At 46.2% G+C, this 19,388-nt stretch overlaps 1 protein-coding gene and 1 pseudogene across 1 annotated transcript in view; one reads left to right on the forward strand and one right to left on the reverse strand.

Moving 5' to 3' along the window:
* GNB5 (G protein subunit beta 5) overlaps positions 1-19,388 on the reverse strand; it is a 55,293-nt gene that overhangs the window by 32,496 nt on the left and 3,409 nt on the right. The window lies entirely within an intron of this gene.
* On the forward strand, positions 9,974-11,696 carry LOC104660907 (annotated as a pseudogene).

The following is a 19,388-nucleotide window of genomic DNA, read 5'->3' on the forward strand; positions in this document are numbered from 1 at the left end:
AGAGATGACACTGCCATTCTCTCTTTGTGTTTAAGACCCTATATTTTTCAAAGCACTTTTATCTATGCATGTTGAGGGATTAACAACAAGACCACCTCATATTCATAAAGCACTACATAAAATTCTTCCCTTTAAGGGCCACAGCTCCGAGAGGAGGGCAGGACAGGCAGCAGAGTGAGACTGCTATGCCCATTTAGCAGGTGGGGAAACAGACTCACAGAGGTTATCTGGCTAAGACAAGTTCATACGACCACCAGCGAACCAGGGTGGGGCTTCTGGTTCTCCTGCCTACCACTCTCACATCACAAGGAAAACTGACTTTACAAAACTGTTCCATCAGGACTATAAGGTACACCCTGCGGCTCTACCCCTGGCTGTGTCTAGCTGACCCTCTGTGTGCCTAGCACCAGCCTGGACCGTGGCAGGTACCTCACACACATGGCGCAGGAAAGAATGAACCAGCGAACTGCCAAGCAAGCTGTCTGCAAACTGCATACCTGTGAGTATACTGAAAAACTTACCGTCCACAGAAATCAATGCAATGTCCTAAAAGTCTGAACACACGATCCACTCATAGCACCACTTATACCAGAAAGGAGAACCAAAAGTCAATCTCTCAGGGCTGGGACAACAGCTTCTTTTCTGAGGCCAAGGGCGAGCTTTCTAGGGGCTTGTAGAGAAGCTGAGACTCATGAGTCTGAGAGGGACAAGTTCATAGGAAATGGCTGGAAAGTCACAAAGACCAGCTGGTCCAGACCCTTCATCATGCAGGGGAGGACGCCCAGGTCTGCAGGGATCCTGCGGCCACTCCCCACTTCCCTCTCTTGTTGGTGGTATATGAGAAGGAGAAGCCAGGGCTCTGAACTCTCCATCTACATCTCCTTCTTTGAAACCTCTCAGCTGGCCTTTCTCCAGGCAGGTGAGGAGGGTAGAGGGCATTTTCAGGGGGGAACAGCCTAGGCAAACAGACAGAGGAACAGGGTGGGAAGAGGCAAGGTAGCTGCCCCTCATGTCTTCCCAGGGAGCTGCTGAGGCTTGACGGGGCTGTGGCCCATTTCCCTTCAACTGGCAGCCTGCACCGAGAGGGGCTGACTCTGTGGTCTGAGTTCTATGACAGCAGCATCCCTTCCTGGGAAATCCTTCCTCCCATTCTTCCCTCCCCAAAATGCTTCAGTGTATATGTCCTAAAAACAAAGAACTCTCTTAAATAACCGAAGCATAATGATCAAAATTAGAAAATTAATGCTGAAACAATACTAATCTACAGACTTAGTAGACTAGTCTGTATCTAGATACTGCCTATTATCCAAATAATAACCTTCACAGCAAAAGGAAATCCATGGTCAGAGATTGAATTCAGTTGTCATGTTTATTGAGGCCCCAGTTATTTGGTTCCTTCTTGTAATGTGGTCTGTGCTTCCTTGAGATTAGTTTGGGTAAAACACGTTTGGCAGGGACACAGAGATGGGGTGCTGAGCTAATGTCACTGCCTCCCGCCTGGGCATAGGAGTCCCACTGCCGGTGGGGTCACCGGGGATCATCTGGTTAAGGGGGCACTTGCCAGGTCTCTCCACTGGAGAGTTACCATTTCACCTTTTGTAATGAAAAGTGTCTTGTTAGGGAGGTACTCTGAGACTATAAAAACGTCGTGTTACCCCTCAAACCTCAATGACCTTAATTTAATACCGCTAATGATTCTGGTCTGAACGAGTGATCGTGACGATGGCTGGCAAGTGGTGATCTTTCTCAGTCCACCCTTCCCTCTGCATTCATTAGTTGGCTTTCTAAGGAGGAGCTTTGCCTCCTCCCCGGTTATTTATTTATTCATTGATTTATATTAGTAGAGACTCATGGGTTCTCACTTTATTCAAGAGGTTGTAATCCATTACTAATACTATTGACCTTGATCTTCAAATTGTCCCAGGTGATGGGGAGCCCCATCAAGCAGGTTCCCGTGACCTTCTGACATGTCCCCCTCATACTCTGAGCACTTCTCATTCCAAGCTTCCATTGTTCCTTCCCTGTCCTTGCCCTAAAATCAGCTGCTTCTCCAAGAAGTTTTAGTTCCTTTTAGTTGCCTCGTTTCTTTGTGATAAAAGAGCAAAGTTGCACATGGGCTAAAAGTCTTTGTGAAAATCCAAACTGTAAAAATACTTGCTAAACTAGGCCAGGCGCAGTGGCTCACATCTGTAATCCCAGCACTTTGGGAGGCCAAGGTAGGTGGATTGCTTGAGCTCAGGAGTCTGAGATCAGCCTGCGCAACATGGTGAAACCCTGTCTCTACCAAAAATACAAAAACTTGGCTGGGTGTGGTGGCACATGTCTGTCATCCCAGCTACTTGGGAGGCCGAGGTGGGAGAATTGCCTGAGCCCGGGGGCAGAGGTCACAGTGGGCAGAGGTCGTAGTGAGCCAAGATTGCGCCATGCACTCCAGCCTGGGTGACAGAGCCAGACCTTGTCTAAACAAACAAACAAACAAAAAACCCAAAAATCTTGCTAAACTCTAAAGTGCTACATGAATGTTCAATTATTATGTCATTGTTTCTGCTAAAACATTGCATTATTTACTGCCACAAAACAGCATATTCGTCTTTTATAGATATGTTCTTTACAAAATACATCAAATGAAGTTTAAAAACAGATTGAATTTTCCAAATTCTTATAGTTATAGAACTTTTTTTTTTTTGAGACGGAGTCTTGCTCTGTCACCCAGGCTGGAGTGCAGTGGCATGATCTCGGCTCACTGCAACCTCTACCTTCCGGTTCAAGCGATTCTCCTGCCTCAGCCTACTGAGTAGTTGGATTATAGGCACGTACCGCCATGCCCAGCTAATTTTTGTATTTTTAGTAGAGACGGGTTTCACCATGTTAGCCAGGATGGTCTCAATCATCTGACCTCGTGATCCACCCACCTTGGCCTCCCAAAGTGCTGGGATTACAGGAGTGATCCACCGCACCCGGCCATATAGGTCTTTTATATAAGGCTCTATCGGCCCAGAGTTGTGAGCATATTTTATTTAGTATTTTACTTTGAAATTTTACATCAACATTATTGCTGCTTCCCCCAATTCAGCACTAGGACAGCCATAACTTTTTGATAATTTCCCTTTTAATAAAAAAGATGATTCACCCAACCAAAATAGAGCCCTCCTTACATAACGTGAATTTGAATAGATCCCAACTATTAATTATTTTTTCTCACTACATTTTTTTTCTTCCCACATGTAGATCACTGCCAACCCACTCCATCCTGTTTCTATCTGCCAAATTTTGCATCCATGGAATCAAAAACAATTTTTTAAATTAAATATTAGGAAGTTTAAAAAAAAAAGGCCTAGAAATGAGCTGAATATGTGCTGGGTATTACTTGTGCGAACTTGGTTCAGGGAAGATGTGGTTTCTCCTTTGCCTTCTGGAGGATCATTCCTCCAGGATTTAATTTTTTTTTTTTAATGTTGAATATAACCAGTTGGTTTCTATAATAAGAATTTGCTAGAATATAATGGCAACCTGTTAAGAAATTCCACTAGCTCCAGGAAGACAGGAGTGCTGTCTTGTTTGATCTTCAGAGGCAAAACTGGAGCAAAGCAGTTAAAAATCCAGGTTCTGGATGTGGGGGCCTGGGTCAAAGCCTGGCTCTGCCACACACCAGCTGCACAACCTTGAGCAAATACTTTCTCGCCACCTCTCTTCCCCTGTGGGGTTGTGGGGACAACTATTCAAGCCTGGCACAAAGGGAACACTTGATAAGGGTTGGCTATGACATTCTCCAGCTTGGCCTACAGTGAGTACCCAGTAATATTTACTGAAGGAATAAATGAAATGCTTAGTGTTTATTCAATTTCAATCAACGGCAGCAATCCTAAGCAGCAGTTTTTGGTGGACCAACAAAACAATCAAGCCTCTTTCCCTTCTTTTTCTGTACCTCTCCCTATCCCTAATCCATCATCCCTACTTCAGCTGTCAAGCAACTCACCACTTTAACAGGGCACGCTCACTAGCACTGGGAGTGGGAGGCACACACATGGTTTCAGACCTATTTTCTGATCCAAGGAGCTCACCAGCCTTTTGTTTTTAAAAAAAGTTCCTTTTTTTCTTTTCCCCCTCCTGGCCCTCTCCTGTTCCCTGAGCTACTTGGATTTGGTCGTTACCACACACAAACCCTTATGCCATTTAGATACAGCTCAAACTCTTTCCTAGTTCATTCCAGTTCAGTCTGTGCCAGCCCCTGGAACCACCCAGGTATATGAGAGTCAGTCCCTGCCCTCACTGGAGTTCAGAGTCAAGGGAAGAGATGGAGCCATAACGATGATTTCCACACAATGTGGGACTTGCTAAGCAAGATGTGCGGACACAGGAAGCTTCTGTCCCAGAGGACTGGGGCACTGCACTGGGCCTTTTGGGGTGGCATCTGAGCGCAGGTGAAAGGATAAAAAGGTGAGTCAGATGAGAGGAGGTCCTAGGTGGGTACACTAAGCTGAGGAAATGGCAAAAGCAAAGGCCCAACAATAACACTGATGGAAAATTTTTTATATCAGTATTTTTTAGGGGTGGAATAAATAACTTGATTGCAGAGATAGGGGTAGGTGCGGGCAAGTAATGGCGCTGTACCCTCATGACAGAGCTCATTTATCCCACAGTGACAGCAGCCTGCTGTCATCAGAGGACTGGCGTGGTCGGATCTGCCTTGTCATGACTATCTGTGGCTGCAGCGCTGGAGGACAGCGCTGGCGGAGACAGCACTGGAGGAGGGAAACCGGGGAAGAGACTCCTCTTCTTTGGCAGGCCCCTCTGCAGTGGACACACCTTCTGCTGCACCGCCCTTCTCCGTGGTCCCTCCAAGGTCAGACTGGAACAGCCCAGAAACTGCTCCCCGTACCTGGATGTTCTCCTTCCCACGTCCAGGGAGAGGATGCCTGCCTCTGTAGCCTCCAGGCTTGGTTGGGTCCCATGAAGCTTGAGAGGCTGAATATTCTGGATGCCAGTCCAGACCGAGGAATCAGAATCCAAGTCATGGGAGGAACTCAAGAGGAAGTGTATACAGGCCAGTGAATGTTTGCTGCTTGAATGATGGTTCCAGAATCTCTACTATGTGCCAAGAACTGTGCCAAGTGCTTGGGTACAGAAAAGAGTAACCAGTCTCTGCTCTTACTGAGCTCACAGTCTGGAGGGGGCAGACCTAGGTCAGCACCCAGGTAACAACTACAGTGCAGTGTGATGGTGGCTGACAGAGGCTGTCACCCAGGGTCAGGGAGCCAGAGGGGAACAGGCTGACTCTGCTGGCAGGTGTGGTCATTAGAGGGGATGTCACTGAAGCCTAGTTTGGAGGATGCATAGGAGTTGGGGTGGAAAAGGGTAGGTGGGAAATTAGCTTCTTTTTTTTTTTCTTTGTGCGGGGGCGGGGGGTGGGGATGGAGTCTCGCTCTGTTGCCCAGGCTGAAGTGCAATGGAGTGATCTTGGCTCACTGCAACCTCCGCCTCCTGGGTTCAAACAATTCTCCTGTCTCAGCCTCCCGAGTAGCTGGGATTCCAGGCCCATGCCACCACATCTGGCTAATTTTTGAATTTTTAGCAGAGATGTGGTTTCACCATGTTGGCCAGGCTGGTCTCAAACTCCTGACCTCAGGAGATCCACCTGCCTCTGCCTCCCAAAGTGTTGGGATTACAGGCATGAGCCACTGAGCCTGGCTGGGAAATTAGCTTCTTAATGTCTACATTTGTTGCTGTTTTTTAGGAAAACGGCAGACAATGACCCAATTCATGGGAGTGTTCTGAGGTTCAACTGAGAAGGCAAATTAAAGTGCCTAACAGGCAGCTGGCAGGCCAGGAGTGGCAAATCTAGAGTTGGTGTACTAGGAACTGAGAACTAGAAGACTGGAAACAACATGAGCGGGAGAAAAAGGGGGCTTTTGAAATGGCAGCTCATGAAAACTAGAGATCATGTTTAGAATAGCAGAGAATGGGTGAGTGAAAAGAGGCGTTGTGAATGGAGAGATGGTTTTGTCTTGATTGCCTTTTATAGAATTATGGAAGTAAATGTATATTCATTGAAAATAATCAGAAAATAAAAATATATGGTAACTTAGAATTCTGCTTAGCCCGACCATTCTTATCATTTGGTGTGTACCCTTCCAGCCTTTCCTCCACATATGTGCACACACATATATATGTGTGTAAGCAGAAAACATGCCACATAAAATTTGGGGGACTACAGGCATGGGATTATAGGCGTGAGCCACCACACCCAGCCTATCTATCATTTTTAATGACTGCATAACACTCCACTGTATACACATACTATAATCTCTGACTTTCCTGCTGGCGGACACTTACTTTGACCCAGGGCTACCATGATACCCTTGTACTGTATTATCTCCTTAAATAAATTCCAAATCATTGAATTGCTGAGTCAAAGGGAAAGCATATTTTTTAAGGCTTTTGATGTATGTTACCAATATCCACCACTGATTGTGTGTCTCCTGGGTGACGGTCGCTGGGCTGAGTGCTTTACACAACAGCCTGAGGACAAAGGCTTTATCTCCATCTCCACAGATGAGGAGCCTGGAGCTCAGAGAGGCTAAGGACCTCACACACATATACTTGGATCCCTAAGAACATTTACATATCTTCAATAATGGGCGAACCTGTGGGCAGGTGGTTCTCATTATCTAGAAAATCAAGGAGTAGGTGAGGCATTGACAATGGTTTCTTAGTCCAGGAGACATCCTAACTTTGGATCCTCCATGCCTCTGTTTTTTTTTTTTTTTTTTTTTTTTTTTTTTTTTTTTGAGACAGAGTCTCACTCTGTTGCCCAGGGCTGGAGTACAGTGGTGTGATCTTGGCTCACTGCAACCTCCACCTCCCAGGTTAAAGAAATTTTCATGTCTCAGCCTCTCAAGCAGCTGGGATTACAGGCATGCGCCATCACGCCTGGCTAATTTTTGTATTTTTTTTTTTGGAGAGGTGGGGTTTCACCATGTTGCCCAGGTTGGTCTCGAACTCCTGGCCTCAAGTGATCCACCCGCCTCGGCCTCCCAAAGGGCTGGGATTACAGGTGTGAGCCATCGTGCCTGGCCATACCTCTTTGATGTAGCCAGATCAATGGGCTGCAGAGCTAGAGAGCCTAGATCAGGAGTGAAGAAACCTGTCTGGGTCTTGGCTTGGCCACCACTTGGCTGGAAGAATCATGGAAAGCGAGACACAGAAGAGACCTGAATGACTCAACAAGCAAGGACAGAGCACCTTTCACAGGCTGGTCCTGTGCTGTGCGCCAGGCGGAACCTGATGGATGGCTCCCAACTGGATGGAACTTGGAGTTGGGTAACTATGTGGAGCGGTAGTCTTCAAGCTCCCATTTTACTTATACGAGTCTCCCCCAACTGCCTCTGCTTTGGCTCATAGACAAAATATTACCAGAAGTCCAATATGGAAAACAGATGAAGGTAGAACTGAGCTGGTGAACAGTGGAGGGAGGGTGACGGCCAGACACAAAGGCACGTCTACCCCTAAGTTCCAAATATCACTCTACCGCCGGAGTCCAAACAGCAAGCCTGAAGGCCAGTGAGCTACACCAAGCCCCCTCGCTTCTCAGAAAAGGAAAACAGGGCCTGAGGGAAGAGCACAGTTAACAAATAAAAGGTGAACACATGTCTCCTCTGGGCCTGGACCCTGCTCTGTAAAATGAGGGTATTAGAGTGTATCTCACAGGGCCTTGGAAATATGATATAATTTTGGCCAAATCTTAACTTTTCATCAAGATGTGGCTTACTCTCAACTTTCAGGAAATAGTTTTGTTATTTATTTTATAATCTGTGCATACATGAACTGAAAGCAAAAGATATGGTGTGCAGCTCAATACACAAGAATTCAAACCACGTAAATTTATAAAGCGAAAATTCACAACAGGGTCCTTCTCATTACATCATAAGGCAATGGGGGAAAAAAAAAGGAACCAAAGCATGAACAAGCTCTAAAATGTCCCTGAAAATGAATACTCTGAAACTGATTGTAAAGAAAACAAGTGAAATGTCTTAAATAGGAAGACAAAACTATTCAAAAAACGATCTGGAATCACTTTCAAATTTGCACTAATATATACAGTCTTTTCATGGCACCTTTTGGTAGATTAAAGGAATCAAGGAAAATAAAATTAATGCTAATTTAAAAAAACTCCTGTAGTCTGATTCTGTGCCAAAGTAGAATGGGATAGGATGGATACAAAACCCTCAAATAGGCTGATCCGAGTGTAATGGTGTTTACTACTAATTAATTACAACCAGTTACAGATTTCTTTGTTCCTTCTCCACTCCCACTGCTTCACTTGACTAGCCTTAAAAAACAAAACCAGGCCGGGCGCGGTGGCTCAAGCTTGTAATCCCAGCACTTTGGGAGGCCGACACGGGCGGATCACGAGGTCAGGAGATTGAGACCATCCTGGCTAACCCAGTGAAACTCCGTCTCTACTAAAAAAAATACAAAAAACTGGCCGGGCGCGGTGGCTCAAGCCTGTAATCCCAGCACTTTGGGAGGCCGAGACGGGTGGATCATGAGGTCAGGAGATCGAGACCACCCTGGCTAACACGGTGAAACCCCGTCTCTACTAAAAAAATACAAAAAACTAGCCGGGCGTGGTGGCGGGCGCCTGTAGTCCCAGCTACTCGGGAGGCTGAGGCAGGAGAATGGCGTGAACCCGGGAGGCGGAGCTTACAGTGAGCTGAGATCCGGCCACTGCACTCCAGTCTGGGCGACAGAGCGAGACTCCGTCTCAAAAAAAAGAAAAAAAAAAACACTAGCCGGGCGAGGTGGTAGGCGCCTATAGTCCCAGCTACTTGGGAGGCTGAGGCAGGAGAATAGCGTAAACCCGGGAGGCGGAGCTTGCAGTGAGTTGAGATCCGGCCATTGCACTGTAGCCTGGGCCACAGAGCGAGACTCTGTCTCAAAAAAAAAAAAAAAAAAAAAAAAACCACAAGGCGGGCCAAGATGGCTGATTAGAAGCAGCTGCGAACCGCAGCGCTCCTGGAGAGTGGAATGGCGAGTGAATTCTACACCTTCAACTGAGGTATCCAGGTTCTTGAACTGGGACTGACTAGCTAGTCGGGGCAACTCACGGAGAATGAGGAAAAACAGGGTGGGGCGATGGCCACATGTTCTCACTTGTAAACAACCACATGTTCTCACTTATAAGTGGGAGCTGAACAATGAGAACACATGTACACATTGGGGGAACAACACATACTGGGGCCTGTCGGGGGCATAGCAGGAGGGACAGCATCAGGAAGAATAGCTAATGGATGCTGGGCTTAATACTTAGGTGATGGGCTGATCTGTGCAGCAAATCACATGACACATGTTTACCTATGTAACAAAACTTCATATCCTGCACATGTACCCTGGAACTTAAAAGCTGAAGAAAGAAAAAACAAACAAACAAAAAACCCCTCTCAAACACCTGTATGGAAGGAAAACATTTACAGTCACATTTATCTCACTTGTATTTGTCAGAGATTCGTGAATTGCCTTAAAAAAATTCATGAGGCTGAGCGCAGTGGCTCATGCCTGTAATCCCAGCACTTTGAGAGGCTAAGGCAAGCAGATCACCTGAGGTCAGGAGTTTGAGACCAGCCTGGCCAACATGGTTAAAATATATATATATATATAAAAAAATTAGCCAGCCTTGGTGGTATGCGCCTATAATCCCAGCTACTCCAGAGGCTGAGGCAAGAGACCACGCTACTGGACTCCAGCTTAGGCAATAAAGTGAGACTCTTATCTCCAAAAAAAAATTAATGAGCCACAAAAAATTCTACCCTGAATTCCCTAATGAAAAGTTTGGAGACACGCGGTGCCGCAGGGCAGGGGGAGAGGCACAGGGAGGGGACACGGGCTCATTGCTGTGTGTGCCCTGCACTCTGTCCCTCACTCGCCGCAGATGACCTGTCTCACCGCGTGCACACCCTGCCACCGCCCCGCAGAAATGCTTTGGTTACCCACAGTCCTTCGCCAGATGAGACCGATGTCCAGGGTACCGGCTCCTCATCTCACTCGGGCTTATGCCAAAGACGTAAAATTTGGTGCAGATGCCCAAGCCTTAATGCTTAAGGTGTAGACCTTTTAGCCGATGCTGTGGCCATTACAATGGGGCCAAAGGGAAGAACAGTGATTACTGAGCAGAGCTGGGGAAGTTCCAAAGTAACAAAAGATGGTGTGACTGTTGCAAAGTCAATTGACTTAAAGGGTAAATATAAAAACATTGGAGGTAAACTTGTTCAAGATGTCGCCAATAACAAAAATGAAGAGGCTGGGGATGGCACTACCACTGCTACTGTACTGGCACGCTCTATGGCCAAGGAAGGCTTCGAGAAGATTAGCAAAGGTGCTAATCCAGTGGAAATCACGAGAGGTGTGATGTTAGCTGTTGATGCTGTACTTGCTGAACTTAAAAGCAGTCTAAACCTGTGACCACCCCTGAAGAAATTGCACAAGTTGCTATGATTTCTGCAAACGGAGACAAAGAAATTGGCAATATCATCTCTGATGCAATGAAAAAGGTTGGAAGAAAGGGTGTCATCACAGTAAAGGATGGAAAAACACTGAATGATGAATTAGAAATTATTGAAGGCATGAATTTTGATTGAGGCTATATTTCTCCATACTTTATTATTAATATATCAAAAGGTCAGAAATGTGAATTCCAGGATGCCTATGTTCTGTTGAGTGAAAAGAAAATTTCTAATGTTCAGTCCATCGTACCTGCTCTTGAAATTGCCGAAGATCATTGTAAGCCTTTGGTCATAATTGCTGAAGACGTTGATGGAGAAGCTCTAAGTACACTCATCTTGAATAGGCTAAAGGTTGGTCTTCAGGTTGTGGCAGTCAAGGCTCCAGGGTTTGGTGACTATAGAAAGAACCAGCTCAAAGATATGGCTATTGCTACTGGTGGTGCAGTGTTTGGAGAAGACGGGTTGACTCTAAATCTTGAAGACGTTCAGCCTCATGACTTAGGAAAAGTTGGAGAGGTCATTGTGACCAAAGACGATGCCATGCTCTTAAAAGGAAAAGGTGACAAGGCTCAAATTGAAAAATGTATTCAAGAAATCATTGAGCAGTTAGATGTCACAACTAGTGAATATGAAAAGGAAAAACTGAATGAACGGCTGGCAAAACTTTTAGATAGAGTAGCTGTGCTGAAGGTTGGTGGGACAAATGATGTTGAAGTGAATGAAAAGAAAGACAGAGTTACAGATGCCCTTAATGCTACAAGAGCTGCTGTTGAAGAAGGCGTTGTTTTGGGAGGGGGTTGTGCCCTGCTTCGATGCATTCCAGCCTTGGACTCATTGACTCCAGCTAATGAAGATCAAAAAATTGGTATAGAAATTGTTAAAAGAACACTCAAAATTCCCGCAATGACCATTGCTAAGAATGTAGGTGTTGAAGGATCTTTAATAGTTGAGAAAATTATGCAAAGTTCCTCAGAAGTTGGTTATGATGCTATGGTTGGAGATTTTGTGAATATGGTGGAAAAATGAATTATTGACCCAACAAAGGTAGTGAAAACTGCTTTATCGGATGCTGCTGGTATGGCCTCTCTGTTAGCTACAGCAGAAGTTGTAGACACAGAAATTCCTAAAGAAGAGAAGGACCCTGGAGTGGGTGCAACAGGTGGAATGGGAGGTGGTATGGGAGGTGGCATGTTCTAACTCCTAGACTAGTGCTTTACCTTTATTAATGAACTGTGACAGGAAGCCCAAGGCAGTGTTCCTCACCAATAACTTCAGAGAAGTCAGTTGGAGAAACTGAAGAAAAAGGCTGGCTGAAAATCACTATAATCGTCAGTTACTGGTTTCAGTTGACAAAATATATAATGGTTTACTGCTGTCATTGTCTATGCCTACAGATCATTTATTTTGCATTTTTGAATAAAAAACATTTGTACATTCCTGATACTGGGTACGAGAGCCATGTGCCAATGTACTGCTTTCAACTTAAATCACTGAGGCATTTTTACTACTATTCTGTTAAAATCAGAATTTTAGTGCTTGCCACCACCAGATGAGGAGCAGCCTTTCTGTGGAGAGTGAGAATAATTGTGTACAAAGTAGAGAAATATCCAACTATGTGACAACCTTTCTGTAATAAAAAAATTGTTTAAAGTTAAATAAAAGGTTTGGAGAATTAAGTTAGGGACCATCTTTTTTTTTTTTTGAGATGGAGTCTCGCTCTGTCGCCCAGGCTGGAGTGCAGTGGCTGGATCTCAGCTCACTGCAAGCTCCGCCTCCCGGGTTCACGCATTCTCCTGCCTCAGCCTTCCGAGTAGCTGGGACTACAGGCGCCCGCCACCTTGCCTGGCTAGTTTTTTGTATTTTTTAGTTGAGACGGGGTTTCACCGTGTTAGCCAGGATGGTCTCGATCTCCTGACCTCGTGATCTGCCCGTCTCGGCCTCCCAAAATGCTGGGATTACAGGCTTGAGCCATCGCGCCCGGCTGGGACCATCTTTAAGATGGAATACTATATGGTTCCATATAAGAATTTTTAATGATGACATTAAAAGAAATGTAAATGACATGGGGAGCTACTCAGTCCATTTTGCTGAGTGTTAAAACTGGGCTCAAATCCTCTATCTAGTACAGTCCCTAGTAAGCTTAGAAATATATACACAAACATGGAAACATAAGCTATGAAGTACATCAAAATATTAAAAATGGCTTCCTCTAGGTATTGAGATTATGAATGACTTGTTTTCTTTATATTTCTAGATTTTTCCACAGTGAGCATTTGTTTATTGGGAAAGTACTCTAAACACCCTTGCATTAGCCAGCTCGAGTATAATGGTGAATGCAGAGAAAGGAAGGGGAAAGGAAATGAAGGCAGGTTAGCTTTCTGTTGCCTCTGACGGCTGCAGGAGGCATGTGGCCGAGCAACAAGGAAGAGGATGACTGTAGAGAAACCGACTTCTGTAAGCTTCAGTATACAGATCACATGTTCTTAGAATATGAAAAAAGTCAAGGAGTATGTCTGTTCCAGGCTAATCTAGAAAGTTAGTTTTCCTAGATTTTCCCCTAAGCCATAAATCAGAATAGTCCAAGGCTCTAAGCCATAAAGCATTCAAGAATAAAACTTTTCAAAAAAATTACATTTAGAATAGATAGAAAAGTTAATGGTATCAGATAATACATCCTGTGTATCAAATTTAGTCTAGGTTTGTACTCAGAGAAACGACATAAACTTGCTTTGTTCCTTTACAATATTAGAATCTGCCTCAAGGAGCTGGGAATTGGGGTGAAGCTGCCACACAGCCCCAGGAGGCTGCTGTGCCTGTTGGCTGAAACGAACACCATGTCCTTCCTGTTTTGTCTGCTTTGAGCCTTTCAGATTACTCCTCAGTTTAATTTCAAGTTAAAGACTCTTTAGAGCTGAAATGTTTTCCCCTTTCTCTTTTTATTTTTTGAGACAGGATCTTATTCTGTCACATGGGCTTGAGTGCAGTGGTGCAATCATAGCTCACTGCAGTCTCAACCTCCTGGGCTCAAGTGATCCTCCCACCTCAGCCTCCCGAGTAGCTGGGACCACAGGTGCACACCATCATGCCTGGCTAATTTTTAATTGTTTTTTGAGAGTTGAGGTCTCGCTATGTTGCCCAGGCTGGTCTCCAACTCCTGGGCTCAAGTGATCCTTCCGTTTCAGCCTTCCAAAGTGAGCCACCATGCCCGGCCTCCTTTTATTCTTGATCTTGACTCCCATTCTAGTACTCATTTTTCCCTTATTTAAAAAGCAGTAAAAGTGCTGGGTGCAGTGGCTCATGCCTGTAATCCCTGCACTTTGGAAGGCAGAGGCAGGTGGATTGCTTGAGCCCAGGAGATCAAGACCAGCCTGGGCAACATGGAGAAACCTCGTCTCTACAAAAAAATGCAAAAATTAGTCAGATGTGGTGGCACACACCTGTAGTCCCAGCCACTTGAGAGGCTGAGGTGGCCAGGAGTTTGAGGTGGCAGTGAGCCATGATCGGGTCACTGTACTCCAGCCTGGGTGACAGAGTGAGAACCTGGCTCAAAAAAACAAAATAAAACAAAACAAAAACAAAACAAAACAAAACCAAAAACCCAGTAAATGCATAGATGGGTATAAAATGAAAAGCACCTTCACTTTCCAAACCCCTCTCTAGAGATAACAAGTTCCCTGTGTATCCTTCCAGACATTTACTGCATATACAAGCACCCCCTGTTTATTAAGAGCATGTTATATATACCGTTTGGCACACTGCTTTTTATTTTCTTTCACTTAATAAAAAAATTGACGCCTTTTCATACACGGATTTACTTTTCTTTCTTTTCAATGCCAATCTCTTTTTTTTTTTCATTTGATAAATATTTACTTAGCCTAGCTCACTGTTGTAGGAGAGTGATCCACAGTAATTAATACAAATAAAGTACCTGCTGCCAAGGTGCTTACATTCTAATAAGGGAGACATAAAATCAACCAATCATCAATCAGTCAACAAAGAATAAATGAATGAAAGTAATTTTAGAGAGTGATGAAGTGAACAATGAAAGGGAGCTGAAATTGTAGGAAGTTGGGACAGACATGGCCATTTTAGATTAAGGAATCTCCATGTTGCCCAGGCTGGTCTTGATCTTCTGGGCTCAAGCAATCCACCTGCCTCTGCCTCCCAAAGTTCTGGGATTACAGGCATGAGCCACCGTGCCCAGCACATTTACTGCTTTTTATAATAAGGGAAGGTGCCTCTGAGGAGGTGGAATATGAACCGAGACAGAATATATGAAATAAGCTATGCAAAGAAGTGGGAGGACATTCCAGAAGAGAGTATACAACATGTCTGAAGGCTGAAGGCAAGAACAAGCTTGATGGTCTGAAGCTCACCAAGATGGCCAGTGTGACTGGCAATAGCGAGCAAGGCATAGACTGATCCAAGGTGAAACAGAAGAGGTAGATGGAACTAGGTCAGTTAGGGAGACTGTTGGCAAATCTCAACTTTCTAAGAGAAGGTCTAGCATGGTGAGGAGTACAGCTGTCCTGGGAGCCTGAACCTTCTCTACTCCCTTTTCAACACTAGAGTAGCTGCAAAATCTTAGGGAAATCGCTTCACCCCTCCCTGGATCTCAGCTGCTTTTTCATCTATAAGGGACAGGGCTGTTGGGAAGAGAAGGAAATGGTTTGTGCTGGAAGACTGAAGCTGAAGCAGGGGAACCCTCCTGATCTAAGAGCTGTGTGATAGGCTAAACAATGGCTCCCAAAGGTGTCCACATCCTAATCCCCAGAACCAGTGACAATGCTATCTTATGGCAAAAGGGACTTCATAGATGTGATTAAGGATCTTGAGATGGGGAGATGATCCTGGATTATCCAGGTGGGCCCAACATAATCACACGGATCCTAGTAAGACGGAGCAGGTGGGTTAGAGTCAGAGAGAGAGGTGACCACAGAAGCAGTGCTATGAATCATGTGAGCCTTGGGCCGAGAACATGGGCAGCCCCTAGAAGCTGGAAAAAGCAAGAAATGGATTCTCCCCTAAAGCCTCCCGAAGGACCTGCCCACCCATTTTCGTCACTGATTACAGGCCTCCAGCGCTGTAAGAAAACAAATGTATGTTATTGCAAGCCACTGAGTTTGTGGAAATTTGTACAGCAGCATGTGCTGTAACCACATGATTCTAAAATGCCTTGGAATCAAGCGAGGGAGTACTCGCCTCTGGTAGAGGATAAGCAGAAAGTGACAAAGAGAAAGCTCTGGGGAGAAGCAGGAAGCTCTGCGGGAGGAAGGGGAAAACGGGGCTTGGGACTGTGGAGTTTGATGTGAGCTGGCTTCCCATCAGAGGACCCATATAAGCTATTAATACTTCCTACATTTAATGTTGGCCACGGGTCTGGCTTGGGGATGAGGGCCAAAGGGATGGAAGTGAAGAACTCAGGGTCTAAAAGAGGAAACCTTCCTTTTTCCCTCAAAGTTTATGCTATACATTTTATTTAAGGCAAGAATTTGGGCAAGTCCAAGCTAATAGGAGGTAACAACTATCCTGGTTTGCCTAGGACTGCAGGGTCTCCTGGGGTGTAGGACTTTCCATTTTAAAACCTAGGGTCTGGCTGGGTACGGTGGCTCACGCCTGTAATCCCAGAACTTTGGGAGGCCGAGGTGGGTGGATCACCTGAAGTCAGGAGCTCGAGACCAGCTTGGCCAACACAGCAAAACTTCATCTCTCCTAAAAATACAAAAATTAGCTGGGCGTGATGTGTGTGCCTGTAATCGCAGCTACCGGGGGGCTGAGGCAGGAGAACTGCTTGAAACTGGAAGACGGAGGTTGCAATGAGCCGAGATCGTGCAAATGCACTCCAGCCTGGGTAACAGAGCAAGACTCCGTCTCAAAAACAAACAAATGAACACACACACACACACACACCCCTAGGGTCACAGGCAAACTGGGATGAGTTGGTTACTCCAGCTGATAGTCTAAAGGGGTCTCCCTGACCAGGGCAGAGGTTACTGGGTCACCTATACAATAACACTAAAATGCAAAAATGTACAGGCATCTAACACATGTTGCTCTGGGGAATAAACCATGCCCCTCTGGTGTCAGCCGCATACCCTAATTTGGTACTATAAAACTCTGTGTCTGGCCACACATTCCCAATTCACAGCAAACCATCCTTGGATTCCAAAATGGGAAATCCTGCTGAGGTCATCATGAAACAGGGGCTGGGAATCTCAGCTAGGCAAGAAACAAGGCCTGTGTGTGTCAGAAACAAATCTGTCAGGCCAGGTGCAGTGGCTCTCGCCTGTAATCCCAGCACTTTGGGAGGCTGAGGTGGGCAGATCACCTGAGGTCAGGAGTTTGAGAAGAGCCTGGCCAACATGGTGAAACCTGGTGTCCACTAAAAATACAAAAATTAGCCAGGCATGGTGGCACGCACCTGTAGTCCCAGCTACTCAGGAGGCTGAGCCAGGAGAATGGCTTAAACCTGGGAGGTGGAAGTTACAGTGAGCTGAGATTGTGCCACCGCACTCCAGCCTGGGTGACAGAGTGAGACTCCATCTCAAAAAATAAATAAATAAATTAATTAATTAATTAAAAAAATTAAAAAGGCCAGGCGTGGTGGCTCATGCCTATAATCCCAGCACTTTGGGAGGCCAAGGTGGGCAGATCACAAGGTTGGGAGTTGGAGACCAGCCTAACACGGTGAAACCCCGTCTCTACTAAAAATACAAAAATTAGCCGGTTGTGGTGGCAAGCGCCTGTAATTGCAGCTACCCAGGAGGCTGAGGCAGAATTGCTTGAACCCAGGAGGCAGAGGTTGCAGTGAGCCGAGATCGTGCCACTGCACCCCAGCCTAGGCGACAGGGCGAGACTCCATCTCAAAACAAAACAAAACAAAACAAAAAAACCAGATCTGTCCACTAAGGGGCTGCCAGTCACTGTAAGAGATACAGGAAAGTGCAGGCTGCCAGCCCCTGCTCTGGCGAGTGAACAGACTCAGTGTATGGTCCTCCCCAGCTTCACCAGACCCTTCCCACCTTCCCCCAGGCTCTCAGCCACTTGCTCAGCGCGGAGCCCTGAAAAGAAATTCCCAAACTGAATCCCAGCCCAACCACTAACCAGCTACATGACCCTCAACAAATCATTTGACTTTGCTAAGCCTGCTTGTTCATCCCACAGATGGTGATGATACCACTTTCCTTCACACAGGGAAAAATGACAGCACAGTTGTTTGACACCTGGCAGGGCTCCAGCTTATACTTTCACAAGTAAAACTCATCAGTATCCTTTCCTCCCTTTCCCACCTGAGTGCCAAGGGATGAACACACTGAGGAAGGAGCTGGGCGAGTCTGGGCTGGGGTAAGGTAAAAGCGGCTGCAGGGTCAACTATGGGACCAAGAGAAGCTCAGAAATCATCTCTCGCTCTTCCACCTTCAGCTGTAACTTCCATTAGGAGCTGGAAAGTGGCACCCAAGGCAGGCTCTCTGATAAGAGGGAAAGAGATATTTGTCAAGAATTCTCACCCCAGGTCACTTAGCTCTCACACTTTATTTCCCTCCCTCAAGCTGTCTTGTTCTGTCACAAAACATGACAGGCAGAGTGAGCCCAGTAAAGCAATCAGATCCATCCTCTCTCTAGAAACCCTCCAAGGGCTTCCCGACTCACTGGGAATAAGAGCCCAAATCTTCACTGTGCCCACAGGGTCCTGCATGAGCTCCCAGCATAACCTGCAGCTGGATTCTGCCCTGCACACTCCCCTCCAGACACACCTGCCTCCTCGTTCTTCCTCAGATACATCAGATATGCCAAACACAGCCCCTCCCAGGGCCTCTGCCTAGCTCATCCTTTTGCTTGAAGCTTGCTCTCCAGATGGTAGTCCTGGTGCTGGTTCTCTTCCTTCGGGTCCGGATTCAAAGGCCCTTCTCAATGAGGCTTCCCTGGGCTACCTTCTCTAAAGCTTCTGCTCCCCCACACCTCATTTTCCGCTGTCTGCTTTAGTTATTTTCTCCCTAACGCGTGTCATCTAGCGTGTCACCTAGTGTGTCACTCCCACACTGGAATGGAAGCTCTGCCAGGGAGGGATGCTGGTCTGACTTGTTCACCTCAGTATCCCCCAGGGCTGAGAACAGTGCCTGACATACAATGGGCTGGCAGAATATGTTGAATGAGTGACAGGCTTGGGTGTGTGTACATGTCAACAGAGGGGTGCAGACAGGAATAACCACTAGGTCAAGCTGACTGAAGGCTGGAGATGATAGGATCTCACGCTTGGTGGTGGGAGGGGACTGACAAAGCCATGACAGGGACAGGTTTGAGGTCACTGCATGTGGAGGTGGGTTTGGAAGTGTGACATGGAGGGATCAGTTTAGAGCTTTCATTTTCTGTGGAGAAGGAGTCCCGGTGGAAGGGGAGGAGTCAGAGACCCATGCCGCATAGAGAGAGTCTAAAATTTTCACTGTGAAGAGCTGACCAGAGAAACTCCAGCCAGCTCTGAGAGCCTCGGTGAACTAGTGACTGTGGGACTGAGAGTGGTCTCAGTGAGCCTCCTGTGTGCCGCTTCTACAGCAGCATCTGATGTTCAGCTGCAGGCACGAGAGAGAGGGGACAGTAGATTCATCCAGGCTGAGGTTCTGCCAGGCAGCTCCCATGAAGAGACAGAAGGACAAGGAAATTTGGATTGCTTGGCAAGACGGTTGCTGAAATGGTGGCTAAAGTCTCAACACTGGATACTGAAGGAAGAGAAGAAAGGAAGGGGCTGAGAGACTGGAAGAGAGGAGAGCTAGGATCCTGGAGGAAGGAGATCTCCCCAGGGAGAGAGTATGCTTGGCGGTGGAGGCAGTGATTGGAGATGTGGGAAGAGGAGCAGTCCTGAGTGCTGACAAGAACCCAGGCATGTGTGCGGCA

Source organism: Rhinopithecus roxellana, chromosome 5 (genome assembly GCF_007565055.1).
Source record: "Rhinopithecus roxellana isolate Shanxi Qingling chromosome 5, ASM756505v1, whole genome shotgun sequence".
Taxonomy (NCBI): Eukaryota; Metazoa; Chordata; class Mammalia; order Primates; family Cercopithecidae; genus Rhinopithecus; species Rhinopithecus roxellana.